The sequence below is a fragment of the Pteropus alecto genome, unplaced genomic scaffold (genome assembly GCF_000325575.1).
Source record: "Pteropus alecto unplaced genomic scaffold, ASM32557v1 scaffold43, whole genome shotgun sequence".
In the NCBI taxonomy this organism is placed as follows: domain Eukaryota; kingdom Metazoa; phylum Chordata; class Mammalia; order Chiroptera; family Pteropodidae; genus Pteropus; species Pteropus alecto.
The window spans coordinates 8,239,990-8,248,017 of NW_006435764.1; the positions used below are offsets into that span (position 1 = coordinate 8,239,990).

The 8,028-nt window shown below is 45.3% G+C and overlaps 1 protein-coding gene across 1 annotated transcript in view; it reads left to right on the forward strand.

The window, feature by feature from the left end:
- Positions 1-3,502: 3,502 nt before the first annotated feature.
- The window catches only part of VPS37C (VPS37C, ESCRT-I subunit), a 27,231-nt gene continuing 22,705 nt past the window's right edge, over positions 3,503-8,028 (forward strand). Inside the window, exon 1 of the mRNA XM_006911234.3 lies at positions 3,503-3,701. The gene's annotated coding sequence lies outside the window, so the exon portion shown is untranslated. The remainder of the gene's footprint in view (positions 3,702-8,028) is intronic.

Here is an 8,028-nt window from a genome sequence, read left to right on the forward strand (position 1 = left end):
ATATGTGTGGGTGATGCATAAATTTAAAGAAATAATAAAAGCAAGAAATTCATAAAATATAAATTTACTTACCAAATCCAACAAAATAATAATAATAAATCTATATTATATTAACCACATAGTAGTATCAGGTTTAAGTTTGGGTGCACATTACAAGAAGCTTAAAAGTAACATAACTTAAACAAGATAAAACTTGATTTTTTTTTTTTTTTTTTGGTCTCACTGAAAACAAATCTGGAGGTAGGCCATCCAGAGCTTGAATGGTTCCCATTTGTAAGATCGCCTTATGGTCTAATACAACTGCAGGAGTTACAGCCATCACATTGGAAATCTAGACAGCAGTTAAGGTGGGTTAGATCAACTTCTTTAAAGCAGCTTTCCAAGAAATCTCTCTCCATACTTCTGTTTATATCACAGAGTTGCCCCGTCATAAGTAGCAGCAAAGGAGGTTGGGAAATGCAGTCTTTTAGCTACCGGACACATTGCTATATAATAAAATAGACTCTGTTTTTAAGAAAAACCAGAGAATGGATAATTTTGTAGGTAGCTTCTAGCCCCTGCCTCAGCAGCATAATATCCTCTGGCTGAACTGCTGCACACAGTGTGGGAGCCAGAAGAAGCAGTGAGAGTGAGAAATCGGCCAGAGGGATCTGACTTTCGACTCCAGGGGGGAAAAAAAAAGCAAAAATACAAAACACAAAGTCTCCACTGAAGATCTCCTGAAGAGCAAACGGAGGATTATACACACCTGATGGCTAAACTTCCTTTACAACCTGCTTTTCCAACCCAGTTCCCAAATCTTTCTCACTATCTCAGCTTCTCACATATCTTGTCTTTGTTACCTCAAACTCTGTCTAATCTTCCTTTGTTTACATCGCTTCTCCATCTAGTGAACCGGAATCACAAGATCCAGTACTGAGGAGCTAAACAAACAAATATTTGTGTAAAGGGATAGAAAGGAAGCACAATGAATGTTTCTACTTTAGTAGATTTTGTTTCTGATCAAGTTTATCTGAAAGACAGATATCTTGGGATATCTTGGAATAGGAAGATCTCCTGTTTTCTCTCAAATCCCAACCAAGAATGTGACTTTCCTGAGACTGGCGATGGTATCTGATCATTTTCTACCCACAGGTCTTAGCAGCACAGGTAGTCAGTGAACATATGGAATGAATGAATGTCTCTCTGGCTGTCTGTCTGTCTCTCTAAGTATCGGAGCCACTCGGAATATGAATAAAATTGGGTATAATAGAGGCCTGGTACATGGCAACCTCGATGCAAGGGATAGGAGAGAGGATAAAGGCGGATGGGGCTAGAGCCTGGGGGAAGTTGAAAAAAGCCGGAAGTAGAAAACAGAAGGAAACAAGGCTGAAAGAGCACACTTTTCCAATGCCACCTGCCTCAGGGGACTCGAATTTCCTGCCGCTTTCTCGTCCTCCCTCCTTTGCCCTAAATTCTCTATGGTTATTCAGAAGGGCTAGCTGCTCCCCTCCCCCAGTCAAGGTGATCTTGGCAATGACCCATTTGATGCAGAGAGTGCATAGCGGTTTGTCATTTCCCCTCAACACCCTCGGTGGAATCATTATGTCTGTCACCTTTACAAGTTACTATTGTCATTGTTTTAGAAGTTTCTGTGTGAAATGATATATAAAACGGTCTCTATTCTTACAGAAGTTACTATGCAGGGAAAGTGAATGGTTGTAGCAAATGCTAAGAAAATATATGGGGTGTTTGAGGAATATACAGGGGGTGGACACTTAGTCTTGGAGATACAAGAAGGGCATTCCAGAATGGAGTTTGAGACCTAAAGGGTATGAGTGACGGAAAACACAAAACAACAGTGGTGAACCAAGTAGTTATTTCCTCCTCCTGTAAAAGTCCAGAGGTGGGCAGCCAGAGGTGTCATAGCGCTTCATAATAACAGGACTCAGGCTCCTTCTATTTTGCTGTGCTGCCAGGTATGGCCTCCATTCCCATGGTCACTTCACAGTCCAAGAAGACTACTCTTGCTCCAGCTATCACATCCCCAGTCCACATTCCAACACAGTACCAGTGAGTGAAAGGATTGCTGAATATAAACTCAAGCTAATCTATCAGGAATGTTTTCTACCCCCCCCACCCCAAATACTACACGCACAGGATTAAAAATTATATAGCACAAAAAGGCTTAGAACAAAAAGTTAAGGTCATCGCCTTGGTCCTCCCCACCCCACAGAAACAGTTTCAACCCAGCTTTCTGGCAGCTGCTGTCAATGGGAGACGCTCTGACATTATGCTCAAAGTAGAATATTTGCAAAATCAATGGCATCTCTCGAACAAGTCACTGGTGTCTCAGAAGGACCAGTAGCTGGGATTGCCTTCCTCACTGGTCCCTTTGGTGCTCTAAGTGGTGATCACTGATTGGAGAAGGATGATCACCTGACCCAATGGTTGTTAATCCATAGGCTACCTGACAGCCTATGAAATGGCAAGAAAGGAGAAGCTCTGTCCAATAGGGACAATGGTGATTATCTTAGCCAATCAGATCCATTCTCTCTAGAATTTGAAATAGAAATCTTGACGCTATCTGCTGAAAGGAAAGGGCGATAACACCAGAGAAAGAATGGAGTCAAGTGAGAAGGATGAGGGCCATCCTTCCAAATAATACTGGCCACTGCTCCTAGAGTTTATGATCGTGTGACCCAATAATTCACATTCTGCAGAGCTGCTTTGCCTTGGGTTCTGTCACTAGCAATGACGGTCTTAAATCAACATCTAAGAAGGTTTTAAATTGGGGGCAGCATGGCTTCCTTTTTCTAAGAAGCTCTTCTCCTGTGATCTCATTTTTACAAAGCTGCAGTTATGGACGCTGCAGAGAGGCAAACCAGGGAATGGGATTCACCTCTAAACTTTGTTGTCCAGAGAAGAGAGCGTAAGCATCAAAGCCCTGCTTAGCAGGTCATCAGCCTCGTGATTCTGGACAAGCGATGATATATAGAGACGACAGTGATTTTTAAAGCACTATCTACACAGAATGGACTAAAAGGGCCTTGGGGAACCGGTTACTTTTGGGGAAACTACTCAGAGTTGTTTTGAGGAGCCTGCCGGTCAGTTCCAGACCAACAGTCACTGCTCTTTGTCAGGGGACACTTAGGTCCGAGGTTACTCCAGTCCTGGGGCCAAACGGTGTCATGGAAATGAGCATTTGGTTGGCGCGGGGGTGCTGCAGTTTGAGCTCAGCCCATCTGTGGCGTCCCCTACGCATTTCCTCTCGGGCCCCTTTTGGACCTCTCTGAGGGTCCGCCCCTAACCCCAGCCCAGTTTGACAGCAGCCCCTCGCCCACGGAAGACGCGGCGGGACGCCTGCGCAGGCGCGCTGGCCCCAGGCGGCCTGGGCTCCGCCTCCTGGGCGGTGTCCCTCCCGGGGGCGGGGCCAGGCGTCTGCCGCGCGGGCGGGGCCTCGCGCGCCTTTCCATGGGTGTGGTCCCGGGCGGCCGCGGGTGTGTCTGGTTGGGTGGGGGGGGAGTCTGAGTCGTGACTCAGAGGCCCGCGGGGCGCCCAGCGTGGTAGCGGGACGAGCGGCGTGGGCGCCGTGCCGAGACCCGGACGTTGGAGGGGTGTCACATCCGGCAAGAGGGGGCGGGCCTCGCGGACCCCGGAAGTGTGGGCGTGGGCTGTGGTTTAACCCGCGGCGGCTGTGGCGGCGGCGGCAGCCCCAGCAGGTGAGCCGGGCCTGGGGAGGGGCGAGGACGGGGACGGGGCTGGCGCTACAATGGCCTCCGGCGCGCCCCCTCCTGCCCGCCTCGCTCTGGTAGAGGCCGGTGATTGGGCGCGAGGGGCGCGTGACTGCAGCTGCCGGCCGGCGCCCCTGCCCCTCGCAGCAGGAGGGAGGGAGTGAGGGGACCGCGCCAGACTCTCCCTCGGCTACCCCCTCCCCACTCCTCAGCGTCACCCTTCTTCCACCGTCCCGTATTTGAGCATTTTGCTGGTTGCAGTTCTAGTGACGTTAGAGCCAGTTAGCCCATTGTACAGATGGGGAAACAGGCCTGAGAGTGGAGACCCACTTGCCATAGGACATATGGGAGGCTGGTGGCAGAGTGGGATTAGAGGGACACTCTGGTCTCCGAGTCCCAGTCCTGTGCCCGTTCCGCAGGCTTTCAGCCTTGGCTCCGTTCTTAGCCTTTTTTCCGGACCGAGACTTGGACCGCCGGCATCACTGACCAGTTCCTCCCCCTGGACCTGCTGTGTTTGTGTCTTGTGGGAACTAAGGAAATAACATTTTCCCTCTCACCTTATGAGTTCTAGCTGGGTTAATAATCAAATTAACAGACATATTAACAAGAGAAAATCAAATTTTAATATGTTTACACGGGGGGATTCACATAAGCACCGAAAATTTCAGAAACAGGTAAAATTAGGCATCTATGTTATTTTGGACAGAGGAGAAGGGGGGATGGGATCTTAGAATTCAAAAGTGAGAATGGGTGATTTGCAAGTATGTGAGGAAGAGTGGAACACACGTGTCCGGTAGAATTTTGCTAGGCAACCCAGAAAACAGTGGGGTGTGGGATTTAGTCAACAAGCTCCTGCTTGGAGCCTTCTGTCTAATGCTAAGGTGATTATGCTAAGGTTCCCTCCCTGAAGCAGGTTTTCCCATCTGAATCTCTCCCGGCTTGGAAGGCGGGGAGGGTCAAAGGTCTTTCCTGAGTCTTTTGTTTCTTAATAACTCTCTTAAAATTAATATCCCAAAAGGCAAAACTTTTGGTCCCCTTCAGTGTATATCTACAGTACGCACCTGGTTCCACTCGGGTACAAAGGGCAGTGGTGTGTGTGTGTGTGTGTATACACTGTTTGCAGTTCTAGTGACGTTAGAGCTAGTTAGCCCATTGTACACTGTATACACACACACACACACACACACACACACACACAAATGCTCCTCAACTTATAATCAGGTTATGTCCAGATAAACCCATTGTAAATTGAAAATATTGTAAATTGAAAATGCATTTAATACACCTAACCTACAGAACATCATAGTATAGCCTAGCCCACCTTAAATGTGCTTAGAACACTTATATTAGCCTACGGTTGGACAAATCTTCTAAGATAAAGCCTATTTTATAAAGTGTTGACTATCCCATGTAATTTATTATGCATTTCACTTTCTCAGCATCATAAAGTCAGAAAATCAGTCGTACATTGACCCATCAGAAGTCAGGACGGTCTGTATATCTCCAGTAGGTGCCTGTGAGGTGCTTATTTCCCACTTTCTGGGTGAGGGAAGGAGTTCCCTGGGCTGTGTTGGGAGTTACTGGCAGAGTTGACTCTACACTTTAGGGTCTTTCCTTGAAGATGAGTCTGCTTTTCTCAGCTACGCAGTATCTGAGCTCACTCACCTGAGTAGTGCCCACCTGTAGCTCTGGAAACTTCGGTCACTGCCCTTTGCTTCAGCAGTAATCCTGTTGCTGACTCAGGCCTATTCCACCCCCTTCTCTGGCTCCCTGCCTCTTCTCCAGGAGCCCTGAGAAGCTACCACTTGACTCAGCATTGGAGCTAGAGGAGATGGTGGCAGAGGGATTTGGGATGGAAAGCCTTTCTTTGGCTGTCGTCCAAAGCTGAATCCTTGAACTCTGGTTCTGGATGGGAGCAAGGACTTGGGGCAAAATACTGGACACTGAAATGCGAGTCCTTGTTCTTGGCGGTCTTAGTACCCAAAAAAGTTTTTCTTTGCTGTATTATCTCTGAAATCTGGTTTGGTGCCTTTGTAATTTCCATTAGGTAGAAAATTTTTATTGTATACTTCATCTGGGCAGATTCTGGTGGCTATATTTTAGGTAGCGATAGCTCTGAGTTCTTGCTTGGATGCTGTGTACTCTTGGCACAGTTTGAGGGGCCTTTGTGAACATACTGAACTCTTGAGAACACTTCAAGGTAGGTGGTGATCCTGTTTTACAGATGAAAGGTGAGTCGTGGAGATGATAGATAATTTAGCTAGGATCACAGTGAGTGCCCAAATTGGGGTTTTTAGCTGTTAGTCTCATTTCAAAGCGAATGTGTACTTTCTAGACCTTCAGAATCATCTGTGGTGCTTGTTAAGCATTCAGAACCACACCTCTGCAGATTTTTACTTAGATTGTCTGGCGGGGTTCCATGTGTTTTTGACACGTGAAGCACTGGATGATGATTCTTACTGTAAGGCAAGTTTGGGAAGCAGTGCCTGTAGAAGTTTGTAGATTTACTGGGTTTGGAAGTGAAGTTATTTCAAGGAATCTTGTTTTATTTTTGCTTATTGCTGTGAAATTGGCTAATCTGAGCTAAATCTGCCATTATAAGGGCATTGGGATAACTAGTTATATGAATCATCTCCGGACACTGTTGGCCAGCGCTAGCAGGGTTTTTCCAGACTGAACTAATCAGTCTATTTTAATCTGATTGGATCTCTGTTTAGAAATTGTTAGTTTCTGCTCAGGGTCTGGAGTTTTCAGATTTAAATTTATTTCCAGATAGTTGTCCCATATTAGCGAGATCGCTGTCATGGCAGTGGTCTCAGGTTTGGGGTGCTGTAAGGGCATGTTTGCTTCCAGGCGCTTCCTCCATTGCATTTCTCTCCCCTCTCACCGCTCCCAAGTTCTCTCCTTTCTCGAATTTACATGAAAGACTTGTGCAAATACCAAACAGGTTTGTCTGTGATTGCGCTGGAGCGATGGAGTGGGGCCCCTGGGGCTTAGGATGGGCTGGAGTGTGGTGAACAGATAACCCAGGACAGGTGTGCAGAGCACTGAAGTCATATAAGTAATTTTAGTCCCACTGCTAATTTATCTGCTCCCTTCTTAGCAGGATTACAAGTAGCAAGAGTCAAACTCAACATTATAGTATGACTTTGTTCTCTTTCTGTCCAGTAAACATTGATTTCTAACTTAATTCTTTTGTAAACAGAGGACGTACTTTGTATGATTTGAATTGTTTTGATTTATCGAGACTTGTTTAGGATGTGGTCTACTTCGGTAAAATGTCCTGAGAACACTCGCAAAGAATGTGTTTTCTGCTGTCATTGAGTGGAGTGTGTTCTATAAATGTCGGGTCATGTTGGTTGGTAGTGCTTTTCTGCCTACTTGTACTATCAGGGATTGAAAGAGGGACATTGTGGATTTTTCCATTTCTCCTTGTAATTTTATCAATTTTTGCTTCATGTGAATCTTTGAATGTCTGTTACCAAGTATGTAAACATTTTGGAGTGTTATGTTTTTTTGACAAATCGACTTCTTTTATTATGGCACTATTCTTTGCTCTGAAGTCTATTTGTCTCATATTCATATAGCTAATCCAGCTTTTGAAAAAATTTGTGTCAGTGGATTGATATCCAGAATATATAAAGAATTCCTACAACTCAACATAAAAAACAAAACGGAACAACAACCTGATTAAAATGAACAAAGAGCTTAAATAGACATTTCTTCGAGAAGGTAAACAAATGACCAAGAAGCCCATGAAAATATGCAACATCGCTAGTCATTAGGGAAATGCAAATCAAAATGACACTGAGATGCCACTTTACACCATTTAGGATGACCGTTATAAAAACAATCAGAAGTGTTGGCGAGGATGTGGGGTATTGGGACACTTATTTATTGCTGGTGGGAATGTAAGATATGCAGCTACTGTATGGCAGTTCCTCAAAAAATTAGACATAGAATTGCCATATGATCCAGCAATTCCGTTTCTAAGTATAAGCAGAGACTCAGACATCTTTGTACACCACTGTCTATGGGTGCATCATTCATAATAGGCAAAAGGTGGAAGCAACCCAAGTGTCTATTGACAGATGAGTGGAAAAACAGAAAGTGGTAATACCTGCAATGGAATGTTATTCAGCTTTAAAAAGGAAGGAAATTTTGACACGTGCTACAACGTGGATGAAACTTGAGGAAATAATGCTAAGTGAACAAGCCAGTCACAAAAGGAGAAATATTGCATGGTTCCTCTTATATAGACTCCCTAGAATACTTAAGTTCATAAGGACGGAAAGAAGAATTGTGGTTTCCAGGG